This window comes from Oryzias latipes, chromosome 2, assembly GCF_002234675.1.
Source record: "Oryzias latipes chromosome 2, ASM223467v1".
In the NCBI taxonomy this organism is placed as follows: domain Eukaryota; kingdom Metazoa; phylum Chordata; class Actinopteri; order Beloniformes; family Adrianichthyidae; genus Oryzias; species Oryzias latipes.
Window position 1 is genome coordinate 20,111,615 of NC_019860.2, and position 17,712 is coordinate 20,129,326.

Consider the following 17,712-nt stretch of genomic DNA (forward strand, 5'->3'; position numbering starts at 1 on the left):
GCGTCCTCAGTTGGAAATGGTATAAACTGCTCCATCATGACTTTCTATCCAGTGTTTCCTTATTTGTCTTGAGTTACATTCCAAAAATAACCCCAGACCGACTAAATCTTTAATTTTTATACATTTTTAAGGCTGTAAAAAACCCCACCACCTTTTTATGCTCAGACAGACATGAACATTTTGACACTTGACTCTCAAAGTTCAAACCTTCATAGAAAAAGAATATTGTAATGAAATGATCTGATTGCGATTGGAGATTCATGTTAATTTATCAAGCTGAACACATTCTGTAGAGGAGACAAGGCATGGGCCATTGACTGACCATGTGCTATAGCCAATCAGGAAACAGAACACACACAATGCAGTGTAATAAAAATAAAATAAAATAAAGAAAGCATTCAAAATTGCCCCCAAAAATCCTCATAACACTGAAAGGCGAACTGTGTCATTGCAAGCAAACACTGAACGGACAAAAAATATCGAAAACTGAGTTCGGCATCTCTGACTGTACAGTGTCCCCCCGCTGATTCGCGTTTCACTATTCTCGGTTTTGAGTACAGTGATCCTTCGCTATAACGCGGTTAATTTTCACAGTTTTTCTAGTTCACGGATTTGCATCGTGTTCTGCATTCTGATTGGCTAAAGAGTCACTCCGCTTCTTCTCTACCTGTGCGTCAATAACGTTGCAGTTTAATATGTACACGTGCGTAAAACATTTATATATTTTAAAATGCTCTATTTTCTTATCAGCAAGCTCTATTTTTGATATATTTCTGCTACGTTTGAAAAAGTTCGGAATGATGGCATTGGTTTTTGCGGCTGATGATCTATTTGATCCCTTGATGTTGTGTTTTGTACTTTAATGTTATGTTCAATAAAGCACAGGAAAAAAAAAAAAGAAAAAAAAACCATGTGCGTAAAACAGCTTGCCAAATTGACATTACGTACGTGCAAATCATCTTGCAATTTCGAGTTTCTCTAAAACCCATAGAAAAAAAGAGCGACAACAACTGCCTATCAGTATGTTCTTCTCCCGAACAAACACAGCTGCACGGCGGGCTTCAAAAGAAGAAAACACTGCAGAGCGGAGTCAGGATGCAGCGGCTCAGTCTGAAGAAATACACCTGAGTTACTATTTGTCCGATTTTTTTTCATAACTTTTTAAAATTTTCTCCTGTTTAATCCAATTACTCGGGGTCGCAGTGGGCGGGGCTAATCTCCGCGACTTGAAGCCTTCTGTTCACATTGATGATTAAAATTATTATTTGACAGTACAGTACAAAAGTTATTTGTTGAAAAAAAATGTTTCTAAATTACTTTTATTTGTGAAACAAATGCTTGAACCTGTAAAATGGTTCATCCTTTCTTTTCAATGTATGAAAGAGTATTTAATTGTATAATAATTGTAAAAACTATAAAGGTTTCTACTTCACAGATTTTGTCTATCACTGGTTCTTTTTGGAACGAAACCCCCGTGAAAAACAAGATAGATAAAGATAAAGATAAAGATACTTTATTGATCCCAGCTTGGGAAATTCAGTTGTTGCAGCGTTAGGCTCAAGATACAAACATACACACAATAGATGACAGAGAACCAGAACAATCAATCGGAAAGAAACATCAGTGAATTAGAACAGTCGTATTGCATGCCACATCAGGAGAGAGAAAATAGACGGACCATAGATGACTTTATCTATTGCACATGAATGACAAGTTATAGAGTCCAATGGAGTGAGGTATGAAAGATCTCCTGAAGCGGTTGGTGTGACAGCGAAGCTGCCTTAGCCTGTTGGAGAAGGAGCTCCGCTGACAATCCAGTACAGGATGGAGAGGATGCTCAGGATTATCCATGATGGATACGAGCTTATTTAAAGTCCTCCTCTCCATCACAGATTCAAATGTGTCCATTTTGCAATCAATTACAGAGCCAGCTCTTCGGATCAGTTTGTTCAGTCTATTGCTGTCCCTAGCAGATATGCTGCCCCCCCAGCAGACCACCGAGAAGAACAGAGTGCTGGCCACAACAGACTGGTAAAATATTTCAAGCATCTTGATGCACACGTTGAAGGACCTCAGCCTCCTCAGGAAATGGAGTCTGCTGCTGGCCTTCTTATACACAGCAGTGCTGTTGCTCTTCCAGCTCAGTCTGTTGTCGATGGTTACTCCCAAGTACTTGTACTCACCTCTGCCACATCTCTGTCCAAGATGCTGAGAGGCTGGGAAGCTGGTGGTTTCTTCCTGAAGTCTATCACCATCTCTCTGGTCTTCTCCACATTCAGCAGCAGGTTGTTTTCTCCAGACCATATCACGAACTTATCCACAAGATCCCTGTACTCCTCCTCCCGCCCACCATTAATGCAGCCAACAACAGCAGAGTCATCAGAGAACTTCTGAAGATGGCAAGACTCTGAGTTGTACTGGAAGTCACTGGTGTACAAAGTGAACAGGAAGGGAGAGAGCACAGTTCCCTGTGGGGCCCCCACACTGCTTGTCACCACGTCAGACAGGACACCGCCCAGCCGGACAAACTGCGGCCTATCTGACAAGTAGTCAATGATCCAGGAGACCAAGGCGCTGTCCACACCCATCCGCTGCAGCTTCTCGCCCAGTAACCAGGGCTGGATGGTGTTGAACGCACTGGAGAAATCAAAGAATGTGACCCTCGTAGTGTCCCCCCCTCCATCCAGGTGAGAGTGAGCACGTTGCAGCAGGTGAATAACAGCATCCTCCACCCCCAATCGTGGCTGGTAGGCAAACTGAAGTGGGTCCAGAGATGGTTTCACCAGAGGTCTCAGGTGGGACAACAGAATCCTTTCCAGAACTTTAGCTGCATGGGACGTGAGGGCAACAGGGCGGTAATCACTAGGTCCAGAAGGTGCAGTCTTCTTGGGAACAGGAACCAGACATGCGGTTTTCCAGGTGGCCGGCACCTTCATCAGACTGAGGCTCAGGTTAAAGAGGTGCTGGAAAACAGTGGATAGCTGGGCGGCACAGGACTTCAGTATCCTGGGGCTGATGCCGTCTGGGCCAGGAGCCTTCCGTTGGTTAATTTTTTTCCAGCTGTCTCCTCAGCTGGTCGGTCGTCACAGTCATTTGGGGGGGCTGGGTTGGTGCAAAGTCGGGGGTGGTTTCAGTCTGGTCAGGTAGGCAAAAGGAAGATGAGGGAGAGGGGGGTTGAAGGGGGGTTTCATAGTGAGGGATGGGTGGTTGTGAGGATGCCGGAGGGGGGGTGGGGTGGACCTGTGCAGTAGGAGAGCTAAATCTATTGAAAAAGATGTTCAGGTCGTTAGCTCTTTCTCTGTCGCCCTCACATAATCTGCTTCTCCCCCCGCATCCAGTAATCCTGGATGCGGGGGGGTTTACTGTATTCGCCAATTTTCTATTTTGAGTCATGTGACTCCTCCGGCTCGTCACAAAAACTCAGACAACTCAAAAAGCTTGTATGAGACTTTTGCGTACATGGGAGGTGCTGTGGAGGAGGAGGGGAGCACAGATAAAGAGCACGCCTACCCGCACGGCTTCCGTGCCGGCTGCTTAGGAATATTTCTTTGCTATTTCCACCAATTCCTGAATCACTATGACTGAAGTTTGTGTCCCTGTGTGGAGAAACGGCGTCAGCTGACTCAGAAGCTGCTGGAAAATATCCTGAAAAGTTGAGGAATCTCGGAGAATAATAATCATCCAGATGAATGAATGATGCTATGAAAGCATGCTGCGGTACAGTCTAGTGCTCTGAAAACAAAAAAATAACCCTCTATGTTGAGAAATATTCCAATCTTCTTTATTACATTTTTTACAAAACATCAGAAATGTTTCAAACGGATTTTTGATGAGGAAGGATTGGTGACGGAGTATCTGAGGCCGCGGGGGTGGGGGGTTCTTGGATTTGGCAAATTTGTGGGTCCTTAACCCCTGCGAACAAGGGGGGAACACTGTATATGAAAATGATCTGAGTGACCTCTCCCCCCTAGTATTACCAACAGGAAGTAGCCGCCAGCTCCAAGAAGGCAAAATCCCATAGACTTCTATACAGAAATAAACAGCTATAACTCAATCATTCTATCGGCCAGATTTACCATTCTTCTGGTGCTTCCATGTTTTAAACATAGTTTTACAAATTCTTATTTTTCAGAAAACATTTTCTGTAGTGAGATATAAACGGACCAATCAGATGCCTGACTAAACGTTTGTGGTCTCGCATTGAATGTTCAAAACGTTTGCTTGATAGACAGGTAGAGATGTGGACTTCCAACAATCTCCTACCTGATTGCTGAAAGTGGTTGCCATAGAAACATGGACTCAGACCGACTGGGATCAATCAGTGCTTACTGACTACATCTGGCTCCAACATGGCGGCGTCCATATCACTAAAAAATGGCGACTAAATTGACTTTGTTGGAGCTGGAAGTAAACCATTCCATATGAATGACATCACACCCACTCAGTCCAGTTATCCTTTACATTCAACGTACTGCACCTTTAAAATGGCGTAGTGGTTAGGAAAAAATCAGACTGATCAATGACCTTCCAGAGGCTTAACAGCTAGGATCTATTGTAAGGTTCTGGCATTTAGTTTTTGAGTTTCTTTATAGGCGTCTTAAACTTTTCTCTTTCTCTGAGGCGTCTTGTAATCTGGATTCAGATTGGCAACGGCCTGTGCGTGTTTTTGAACAGATAGCACCTACCCTTGAAGTGAAGGGCCTGAAGTCCATTACTGACTTTGTGTTGGCATCCACCGTAACACCGTTTGGAACCCCTGTGTGAGCGTCATCTAATATAGGAAACCCACCTTCACCTGTGTTTTATGTCCCCCCAGTCTGAAATAAAGGCAGTGACAATAGGGGGCACTATGGGGTAAAAGCTGTGAAATAATAAAGTAGTCCTGAGATAAACCTAGAAAATAAAGACCTCATTGCCTTTGTGCGTCACTTGGAAAAGCTGCTGTGATGGCTGGCATGCAGGCCACTCTATAAACTTTAACCTGCATTTTAAATGAGTGCTGGAAAGGACAACTCTCTGCCTCTCCATGCCGATCGGTGGTTGTTTTGCCACCGACAAAGGAAAAAGAAGGATGGAAAAAGGAGGGTGGGAGCGAGCGCTTTGCAGGGAGTGATTGTGATAGGAGAACGGTGGCAGAAGATGTCCTCTACACAGTGATTAATTCAAGACCCAATGTGATTTATGGCCCCACCAGGGCTGTTTTGTAGGTCACTTTGGTGCCACATCACTCTGGCAGAGCAAACAACAACCCTGATATCAGTGTTGGCTAACCGTAAAAGGAGGACACGCATGCGCGCACGCCATGAGATGCACATAAGTCTCTTTGAATTGATTATGCTTGCACTTAAAAAGTACATAAAGTCAAATTTAAAGAAGTGACTTGGATGGCTAAAAAACAGCAGCTTTACTTTGCTGCAGTGACTAATGAAGAAAAGATTTTTTAGTTCCCTGGATTTTGAAGTTTCAAATTATTGTAGCTGCCGCCTTTAATGTAGATTTTGAAGTCCAGACCTTTTTATTCTTTGTACAGACTGGGCATATGATGCACGTTCAAAGACACCGTTTTAGCATATGGTGTTCACACTGGACTGTCGTGCCCGATACTAGTGCTATAGTCACAGTTGGAAGAGGCTTGGTGGGAAATGTTGAAGCGAAGTAAATCTCTCGAATCTTGCTCCAGGCTTTCTTTTCTTTCGCAGCTCTTGTATGATAAATGAAAGACTTGGTGTCATATAATTCCAGCTGTGCACAAAGTACAATTGTTTACTTCTCCTCCATCAGTTTTCAAATGGTTGACACTTCCATGCGTTCCTGTAAAATCAGAGTACCTTATTAGTCAAAGTTCAACCTGGTTTAACTGTCAATGGCTGCGCGTTTTGTATGTAGACTCTGACAACCGACTTAAAAACTTGCGTAGCCACGCGTGAGCAAGAACGTTTTCAACACGGAAGACTGAAATGCGTATATACACGTGTTTACATATAATTTTCAATGGAAGTGCTCCCTAGAACGCTTGTTGTTAAACCCGGTGGGAACGTAGCCTGATTGTTCACGGTTCTAGCATCTAATCTGTGTCCACCGCCTCAAATTTCCAGCTCTCCATTCCTTCATCTAATTGTAAAGTAAAACATTTTTCTTTGAGTTTATCAACCAGCTGTTCTTGAAGATCGTTGGCAACGACATGCATGCGTCTGGCTACAATGTCATTGGACAGAGAGATAGTTTTTATTTTTGCTGCACTTGCATCTGCGTTCAATAGCTGTGCTACTTGTATGTAGAGCCCACAAACAGACTTGCTAGCAATGCGTGAACGTAAGATTTTTGAACGCGGAAACCCTAAAATGCACATATGCTGTTTACATAGACTTTTCATTGGAAGCGTTCAATCAATGCCCAACCTTCCTTGAGGCTTGTATGGCCACCTCAAGGTACGTAATGAAAATGTGACATTGTCGTGCATGTGGTGAGTGTATTGTTAAGTGTGCAGTCTGATTGTCCTAAATTCTAACAGTCAGGAAACGGTGCACTTATCACGAACGTGTCCAATGTGCTCCATGCATAGCGCACACGCTTTGGAGCGGGTTGAAACAAAAGAAATTGCATACCTGTGTACTAGTTTTTGAAGTTGTCTATACTGTAATATTTCTAGTCCATAACAACTGTTGCAAAACGTATCAAGGTCTACGTCTTCTCGTAGGCTATTATCAGTATCACCGCATACATTCAGAACTCTCTGTTGTAATGCATGGTTACAGTTGACTTTTGAAGAAAATGTGTTTATTTTAACAGTTGTTTGTAATTCGTCTAAAACTTCTTTTTTTTTTTTATTATATTTTGTTTGGACTGCAGTGGCCAAGTATTTATCCAGCACTGCTTCTGATATTTACGTCCATGGCTTGTTCAGGGGGTCGGTTTGATTTGAGGAATATTTAGCAAAAGAAAGAAAAGGTAAATTTCGATATTGTAGTGTTCGTTATGACCTATTGTCTGAAGCATACTTGTAAAAAACATTTTCACTCAACCGGCTCACAGAGTAGTCTACAACCTTGACATATTTTCCACCTGCAGATATCGACCCGTAAGGACAGTTGTGAAAAACCAAACAATATTTTTATGTCACCCCAAAGGTGCCCATTATACTTTTCCTGGTAAAAAATATACCCCACCCAAAACATTGGTTTTGTAGAGTTTGAAGCCAGCTATGTGCACAAAAATGGAAAATAACACCGTATATCTTAATTTTTTTAATTCCTATCAATGAAGCCAATAAATTGTATTTATCAATTCAGGATGGACTTCTAATGACATAAGTGTCAGACTTCTGTGTTGCCGGAGTTCCATTAACAATCATGTAAAAAAAAACAACAATTTGTCATAAATTATGCGTATAGTGTAAATGGGGTCATTTCGGTTAGAAGCGCTCTAATGTAATGATCTGGGAGTTCCTCCTTTCCTTATGGAGCAGTGTCTAACTCCTCACTAATCTGCTTTCATACAAGACTGACTTACTATGAGTCACAGTGCAGTCAGAGGAGAACACAGTCAAGCTAAAGAGGCGAAAAGCTTTTCTATGGTTCTTGTCCCATGCTTTTTTTTTTCCCTTTTAGCTGTCAAACAGATGTTTGTTTGCCCAAGCGGGAGGCCCTTGCTGGAATGCATCATTACCATTGTCCATAAACCCCACATTGATTGCATAATGTATACAGATTGAAACAAGGTCAAGCATGTGTGTTGCTGCTTTTTCACAGCATGGATGAATTCAAATGAAGACTTTTGAAATAGGTTTACAGGAAGGCTCTGTTTAAGAGGAAAAAATAGGATATATGAAGGACATGGATTAAAAAATGGAAAGAAAACAATTCTAAGACTGTAACTGTGTGGGAGGTGCTAAACAAAATAAATAAATAAATACATAAATATATATAGATAAATATCAATCAGTTTAGGTAAGAAAAAAACAAAACAAAAAAAATTAAGGAAATAAATAAATAAGGTTAAATAGGACCCCCCCATATCAGGCTTTGTTTGCTTTAGACATCCAGGGATCATTGGTGGAAGCAAACCAGCAATTTTAATTGCACCCTGTCTTAGGACACACACTGCTCACTAAACACCAACATACACAAATACATTCATGTAGGGACTTGTGGTGGACAAGAGCGATCAGATTTTGCAGTTGACGAAAGGAGGAGTCCATATCGCCTAGTCCAACAATTTTAATTGCAGTACACACACAACGAGACGGGGATGGTCACGTTGTTCCCTGTCTCCCATCCCCCAGACTTACTGGGTTGGGCCAGCATCTGTTGCCGAGGTGTCGGTGGCGTCGTGGGGGTTCCTGCGTCCCTGACCTTGAGGCCCTTTTCCAAGCAAAGAGGGAGTCTACAACATCTGAGCGGGGTGGACAGTATCCGCCGGGAAGCGGGTGAGGCCCCTTTTTGGGCATACCGGGGCACCCCAATTTTTTCATCGTTGCCCGGGCGGGGGCTCCAGCTCTGTGCGCTCTCTGTTCCTCCTAATCCTCGGCCCGGGGGCTGCTTGGCCTCCGCCTCTGTCTCCGTTGTGGGCGTCCACTGCACAAGAGGGTGGTTGGAAGCCTGGAACGGCCAGGTTCCCACGCTGCCTACCCCTGGCTCTGGGGTGTGGGGTGCCGGGCCTCCTGCCTTTGCTAGAGCATTCAGTTTCATCAAGTTACACCAGAAGAAACACACATTGATTTAACCCACCTGCTTATTTACTTGTCCACAAATATGGGCATGGGTATTGTTTTTTACATCCCTCTTCAAGAATATTGGTAATGCTAATCTTGTTTGTTTCTGTCTGTGTGCATAAGTCTTGTGATATAAATCTTCCATTATTAATGCATGAATATACTTCAAACCTGTAAATAGTTGTGTGCAGACAGTTTTTGATGTGTGAACTAAGTCATGCAATTTAATTATGAAACTCTTATGTGTTGACTTTGTGTTATCGACTGCCCCCCCCCCCCCCATCTGCCCCATTCTAACCCCTTATCCCCCATCTTTAACATCCCAATCTATTTCTTTCTCTTTTCTTTTCTTCTGTCCGGTCCAACAAGGAATCCATACAAATAGAATTATCATAAATAAAGCTTAGCCTCGAATACAAAAGGGCTTTATACAAATATAGCCTTGTATAAATTGTATAAAAATGCAAAACATTACTTGTAAATTAGACAAAAATTGACTATTATATATGTCTATAAACACAAATGCAAAAATTCTGCAACAATTATCTGGTAAATGTAAAATCTTTGCTTTCATCACGTCTTTAGTGAACTCCATAATAAGACATTTAAAGCTAGACATTCAATTCAATTTCATTTATTTAGCCCAATATTAAAGCTTTATACAGGTAATTGTATAATACACATGAAATCATAAAGAACATGAAGTCAAAAAATTCAATACCTGAACTAAACAGACTAGGCTAAACTGGGCGTCCCTGCCCTTAGACCCCCCCTTCTCAGTAAGGGAAAGAAAAAAAAACGGATTCCCCATTCATAGGCCTGCACGGTGCCGCAGTGGTTGGCGCTCTTGCCTCACAGCAAGAAGGCCCCCGGTTCAAGTCCCGGCTGGGGGACCTGAAAAACACATCAACAGGGGACCTTTCTGTGTGGAGTTTGCATGTTCTCCCCGTGCATGCTTGGGTTCTCTCCGGGATCTCCGGCTTCCTCCCACCGTCCAAAAACATGCTTCATAGGTTAACTGGCAACTCTAAATTGTCCCTAGGTGTGAGTGTGAGAGTGAATGGATGTGTGATTGAGGATATTCTACCCTGCGACAGACTGGCGACCAGTCCAGGGTATCCCTTGCCTACGCCCAAGTGGCCGGGATAGGCTCCGGCAACCCTGTGACCCCGAAAGGGAATAAAAGGTTAAGAAGATGAATGAATGGATTTGATCATGAGAAACGGATGGCATCCTTTTTCATTTACAGAATTGCCAATTGTTTGAAAATTGATCATGGAGGAGAAACAATTGCGTTTTCAGCCAGTGTGGAATTTCACGAGTCTTTTATATATCAGAATAGAGCTGTGAAAGAAAAGGCCTGAGGCAAGATTTGACATTTTGGATCAAGCCAACTGTAAGAGGCGGACATGTGCTGATATCGGCAGTCCAGTGAGAACACCATATGCTAAAAGCGTGTTGACGGATGTCCAGTGTGAATGTAGAATAAGACAGCAGACCCACCATCAGTGAGTGAATGTGTGTGTACATAGGCCAACGGGACTGGAAAGCATTTTGTGACAGGTAGAAAACTGCTACATAGGTACCCATTAGCCATGGTGAGAAATGTAAGTACACTTAAATAGTTTTTTGTTCTATAGCTCCTAAAGCTGTCACGGTCAGCCAAGCAGGTGATTAACCTTTCTCTAGGAGAATGGTTAGTTACTGGGTGGAGGATGTCAAAACGTCAGAGATGGTTATGCATGCAAAAATCACACATCATTTAAGATGGTCCCAGTGTGTAGAAAAGCCATCAACCCTCTTCTTCCTATTCTCTGGCTAATTTAGTTTGAACTGTTTGTAGAAGTGTTGCCACTACCTATGTAAGAATAATTTTTTTTTTTTTTTTTTTGTGGATTTCTGTTGATGGATAACAATAATGGGGCGGCTGGGTAGTGAAGGAAAGAGAATCGTCCGTTTTTGGGTTCTTTCCATCCATGCGTGTTCGATAGTCGAGAGTGGTAAAACAAACAAGGATTCAACCGGTTTAAAAATACACGGAGTTTATTTCCCTGACAATAGTTCTAAAGCACAGATTAAAACATTAATGCAGATATATCTGGATTCTCAAGTAAAGATCTACTGACGCACAAGTTACATGCGAATTACTCGTAGATTTTCCTAAGAACAATGGAAAACTTAGAAAACAGTCTTTTTAAGATGTGTTTGAATCTCCGCCTTCCGGAAAGATCATGGTCGCTGGTCCTCCACCCCTGGTCGCTCTGATTCGTCAGCTGATAGCCCGCCTGCTTCCTCTGGCCAATAGCTGACGATTGCCAGCTTCGGATCCGCTCCGCCTCTCGGGGGCCCATTTCACCGGCGCACACAGTCCGATGATCAAGAGAGTCCCCATCTGGTCAGAGTAAATCATTCCTGGACAACTCAAGGTTCCTTTTACCGGTATCCAGAGCAAAGGTCAGCTTCAACCTCCACATGAGAACACGAATCTTAGCACTTTCCCAGGGGAAGAATCTTCAACCCAGATGGTACAGATATCGCCCATGGCATATTTATGGCACCTAAGAAAAACACCTAAGTTTGCACAAAGAACATCCTATGTCTTCACAGGATGCTGCAACCATAAAGCAAAAAGGAATTTCACTCGACCATAAATCTGGATAGTTCAAAATAAGTTCACTTCACACTAAGGATAAAGCTGTAACATAATAAAGAATAAGATATTAAAACATACATTTTCTACATTTCCCTCTCTTGATCACACAAAGTGTGATCACCTAAAAGACTTAACACTACAACACTCAAAAACAACAAAACATTACAAACAGGTCCACCTGACCCGACAGCTGTGGTCTCAAGCCCGCACAATCTGGAACACAAAATATTTCAAAGGAGTTAGGCGTCCATGCATGAACGTGCAAGCGAAAACTGTCGGAGCATCAGTTAAACATTCAGTGTTCAGTCTGACAGGAAAAGTCTTGCGACGGCTCCGTGCTCCTGCGGCAACCACCCCAAAGGATGCTCATGCTCACAAGATCGACCTAACCCCTTGGCACAATGTCATTAATAAAAGTTACATAGTACAAAAACTAAAGTAGTAAATAAGGTAAATAAAACAAATTCAAAGTGTAATTCAGTCTAATTCAAATTCAAATAGTAAAAAAGATAACAGTTCCTGTGAAGCAAAAGAACACCTGGAATTAAGGGGGAGGAAAGCGAGACATGTTAAGGCAGAACAAAATCCCACAGATGACTAAAAGAAAAACAGAATTGTTAAACAGAACAGCAAGCGTAATTCAGGAAATTACTTCCATCTCCTCCATGGGGTCCCATTGGAGGGGCTGTGATACATGCGCTCTACCTAAATAAGAATAGCAATAAGTAAAATGCAACAAAATCCAAAAGATCCTTCAGGGCCTCGAACACTCGCGTCCTTCTGTATGTCCCACAAGCTCTGACCAGCTTGGACCAGGCCTCCTATGAACTTCTCAATAAACCTGGTAATTAGAGATCTGATACAGAGGACACAACAGAACAGCTGTAAAAGAATTGGAGTGTCCACACATATGTACCTTCTCCCAAAGATGAATCTGCTGTGGATCTAAATATTGATTAGCGTTAGGGTCAGTAACTTAAATATAAAAAACAATAATCCAAAAACCATATTAGAAAAACAAAACACAAGACACAAGAATCATGTTACGCCTGCGGAGGGGAGAGCAGCAAATGTGATGGGAAAAAGTCCATCAGTGTTTCTCTTCTCAAAGGTCTGCTTCTCCTCATGCTGTCATTAAGAACACAAGTGGGGAAGAAAAAAATTCAAGACAAAAAGAAAAGTTCATTAGAGACAGTCGTATAACTGCCTTATCAACCCAGGACAGTGTCGTAAAACTTCCTCATCCGTGCCCAGGATGAGTGAACGAGAGGAACACACACACAAAGCTGTAGAAAAAGTGAAAAAGGTCAATCTGAGTTACCATTTAAACATCCCTTCTAAACAAATACATTTAAATGATAATAATAAAACAATTTGACGATGATAATAAAACAATTTCCTTAAGACTCCCTAATGTCCATCTCCCTCTCTTGGAGTGGAAACATTGCAGAGTCAAACAGAGATAAGGCACAAACACAAAACCAGATAATATTGAAAGGAAAAATATAAATTGAATAAAAATTGAACATAAAATAGAAGAACAACAAACAGATCAGTGCACCGTTCAGATTAACAGGCATCCTGTCCACGGTCCTGGGAAAAGCAAGATCACAAGGTGAAGAAATGAAACCACTTATTGTCGTTGCCTTGCAGCCGTGAGGTCTGTCACCCTTGTCGTTTAGCATTGACCTCAAGGGGTAGTAGGTTCCACAAAACAAAGAAGAAAATGTCTTCCATAACCACAAAGACTCAAGAAAACCATCATTTCTCTTACTGTCTCTGGACATTTATGCTGCAAAACAGACTTTCTATGCTCCATAGACATCGAAGATCCTGCGCTGGAAACAGTTGTACCTAAAAATGTGACTTCCCTTCTGCAACGTTGCAAATTCCTGTTAGACACTTCAAAAAGTGATTGAAAATGCCAGGAGAATATTTAAATCCTCGTGGCAAGCTGTGTACTGCAAACGGATACCTTTATACTGAAATGCGAATAGATGTCTGCTATTTCATGTAATGGAATGCAAAAGAAAGCACTTGCTAAAGCAATAGCAGTGAACCACGCACATGGTGGGGTTAAAGTTGAAATGATGTGGATCAGGCACAGGGAGGACTGGAGTAATGGTTACATCATCAACAGCCCTTAAATCATGTGCCATGCGATAAGTTTTATTATCTGCTTGTAAAACCGGTCTAAAAAGGAGTACACCACGAAAAATACGAATGCTCAATTACACCAGAGTTCCACAAACCAAACTGAGTTTCCATCATCCCTTCATCTGCATCCTTCACTCAGCTGCGCTGAGATCTAAAAACATTTGTGCTCCTGCAGTTACCTGAATCTCCACCAGGGAAGCGGTGAAGCATGAACAAACATCAAATGAACCTCTTGACCATGAAGCATCAGAGAGCGTTTTTAACATCACCTCTGCATCTTCATGATCCGTCTTCTCTCTGCTGCGATGACTGACAATGCAGAAATGCTCCAGAGCTGCGGAGTTAGCTCTTGAATGCAAAGTTATCCTGTACATTTTTATTGAGGGAGAGAAGTGAACACCTGAAAATCCCAGTTTAGACAGATGTTTGTTTACATCCCTCTCAGTCATGGGTCTGAGTTGCAGAACTTCATGACCAGGGGAGTGCTAATTCTATGTGCGATACAGGTGTGACTAACTTCCGGTATCATTGCAAATGTGAGTGTGTGAATACAAAATAAACTATACACCCTCTTGACCAATTTATATGTCAGTGTAGTTTAAATACCACGTATGGCCATCTACCTGATGAAATGCTTCCCAGTACAGTTGATCATCCTCTCTGTCATAATAAAATGTGCAGTTCAGGTCATCGGAGGCGGAAAAATATTGCTTCTAGGACAGGACTCATGGCATCCAAACCCGAAATACATGGACACACCTGGCGTTTCAGGGCCCTCTGGATCCAGCAGGTGTCAGCAGTAGGGGTTGGCTGTGGGGTGTGGCATGGCATCCAGTCTGAAAAAATGCTGGCTCCTGTTTTGACAAAAACGTTCGGTCCCAACAGATTCACAGGCGTGTGTGGTGAATGCACAAATGAATGTTCCACCATCTGGTCAAAAGTCAGTTGGATGGTCTTTTGCCGGGTTTGAGGAGTCATATGTTCATTTGTCAGAGCTGATGGAGGCAACCGGCAGTTTATAGAGGAACACATTGCACCAGTGTCCATTCATGGAGTTACCTCTGAGCTTGAAAGGGACCATGGCTCCTACATCACCAAGTGGTATTGTCCGACTTGCCACCTGTGGTCCTCGCCACGGTGGAGGAGCTTGGAGCGGTCGTGGGTGCTGTTCGTGTCCTCTGCTCCTGGTCTGTGCATTCTGCTGTTGGGTACCTTGTTGTGGGCAGTCGTTGCCATATGTCCTGAGCGCCACAGATGCCATCTGGGGGGTCCCTGGGTGGCCCACGCCTTCCAGGAGGGGATACCCGTCCTCCCGTCCCGGCCTCCGATACCTGAACATTGCTACAGGTCCTGAGGGTATTTAAACTCATCATGTTATGTGCCTTTTTTTTTTTTTAAACACCTTCATTATCCAGAGTGGATTGTTCCTGCAGTGTAAATGACTGTTTTTCAGTTGTTCAACTTCTCCCTCTGCCCTTTTCCTTCAAATGTGCTCTGCAGTGATGAATCAGATGTATTTTAAATAGACTCTTATCACCTTGCAGACGCTCCGATGCATTCTCCATGCATGCAGTCATGACTTCATTTGATTAGCGGAGCTGACCTGAGGGTCAGACACTCCTAACACGGCTCCTTCCTGTGAAGCCAGAGAACTGAGAAATGCTCTTTTTGTCACTCACCCAATGAAGCAGAGGGGGTTTTCTGTGTAAAGATTTATGAGGTCTCAGGACGGCTCTGCGCCTTTCCTGCAACATTAAAGCTATGTGCTGCTTGGAAAAAACATGTTGTTACTGCAGATGTTGTTAAAGCAGATTTGTTACTGTCATGCTTTCTTTTCACCATCACCAACTCTATGGATGCTAAAGTTGGTTAATCAATGATGAAAATCAGCAAAGGAAAAAAACCTTAAACTTTTCTCTGAACTATATGACGGATGTGGAGCAAAATCTTTGAAAAATACATTGTTTTAGATGCATACTGGCAGCTAATCATTCACTTTTAATCCAGAAACAAAGACAATTTGTTTTGACTTACCATTAAGGACTTGCTGTCCTACAAAAAGAATTCTGAGAAGTGCTAAAAGCAACAAAATTCCACAATTTAAGCTTTTCCTTATTTAACTAAAAACACAATTCACACTCTAAACCACAACAGGTTCGTTAAAACACAGACAATCAATACGCAGACAATAACTTTTAACCGTTTTCTCAAAACCACACCAAAAGACATAACACAACAAATTAGGCACCTTACAGATAAACAAGATAAACCATTTCACTGAAATGAATCGTTTATCACTAGCATTAACATTCATGTTCTCCCTTCTTCTGTTCTACTAGAACCAGCACCTTTCCTTACCTTACCATACCTTTCTGTGTCCACAGACCCTCTATCACTTCCAATGCCGTTCATTTCTACTTTAATTCACTGCTTTGTCCTTTCCCCATTCTGTACAACATCCACTTACACTGTCTTCAAACTATAATTACATCAAAACATGGGATCTGCTGCAAACTATCTTTAAACACCAATAAATCCTTTAACACCAACACTAAGTAATCTGAGAAATATCAAAACATATAAACATATAAAATAAATTAAACATTGCAAACATTCTTTTAAAGGGAGTCCGGATCTAAACCAACAAATACTTACAATTAGTGTCAATAGCATTACTTTTTAGCAAAACTTAACTAAATCGTGGTAATTAAATTAGGAATTACAAATAAAGTAGAAACATGATGTATTCAAAATAAGAAAACCGAAATAATTGCAAAATCATTTTACACAAAATATATTAGACCGATATTATTACCTTACTGTGTTTTAGAAAGATTTGCCCAACTTTAGGCAAATTCCAGAGAAAGTTAGGCTACGTTCGACAGAGGCAGAACAGAGACCGTTGCTGCAGGCTGCAGCTGCAGTCAAGCTGCTGTTGTGGCTGAAACTTCCATCGGAAGCGCTGCTCATAGACTCCTTTCTACTTAAAAATCTTTTTCGTCGAACTAAGACCACTGAAATTTGTTTTTATCGACGTCTTACAACCGAGGTCATGACCACGCTCAATAACTACAATGTCAGTTGTTATTTTACCACAAATTAGATCGCAAACTCTTAAGCTTTGTTCCATGAAAGTTTAGCGGAGGTCGAACATCTCGGTCTGCATGGACGCCGTCACGCCGACCACATGGTACAAACAAAGCCAATCAGAGCTGTCGACGCATTCGAAAGAAACTAAAACGTCCCGTTATTGGCTAATTCGAAACAAGATGGCCACGTCCATAGAGAAAACATTTCACACAGAAACATGGAAAATAAAGCCAAAATTTGCCGATTTCAAACAGTTTTTCATCCCATACTTTCCAAAATCTCATGCATACATTTCATTCAGAAGCAGTCACGTCTCCAAAATCTCATACATTCAGTCCGTTCATCAGCGATCACGTCTGTATTGTCATCAGTCAGTCGTCAAGTCATATTGTCGTTTTTGTCCTGACAAAATGCACAATTTTCCTCATCTTCTGTCAAATTCAGCGCTCATGTTTATTTTGAATCCTTCTTTGGTTTCTCTCCGCGTATAAAAAAATAATTTGTAGAGGCCGAAGCCTCCTTGGTGTTTCCGAAAATCCTAGACGCGCAAAATTAGTTCCTATAATAACTCTGTTTTTCGTAAGGGATTTCTTAACAGGTTGAACAGACACAAACCTAGTCAATTTGCTGCTTTCCAAATATCACAAGCTCCCAATTTGCCAACGTTCAATTTTGTACAGGCCGAACAGACGAAAAACCTGCATAATTATAATTGTCCAATTTTTCAAAATCTTTTACTGCCGCCCAAAGTGTATATTTTGCCACCGTTCAATTCGCTGTTCTAGGGAGGGTGAACCCAACACTTATTTACTGGGGTGCGCTCGCCCATTCGTTCGTATAGGGTACACTGTGCCACTCATACAATCGACTTCTCCTTTAATTTGAGATCATCAATACGCAGACTTTACAAAAGGCTCTGCTCACCATGATTATGAATGAGGCCTCTGAAGAAGTCGACCGCATGGCAGGAAGCATCCCCAGACTTTACGTCGAAAGTCTCAGAAATCTCGTAATAAGCCACTATGATGTGGTCCAACCGGTCTGGTCCGCGTTTCCTATTCACCCCCGACTTCACGTATCGGGGTCACCAAATTGAAGGAAA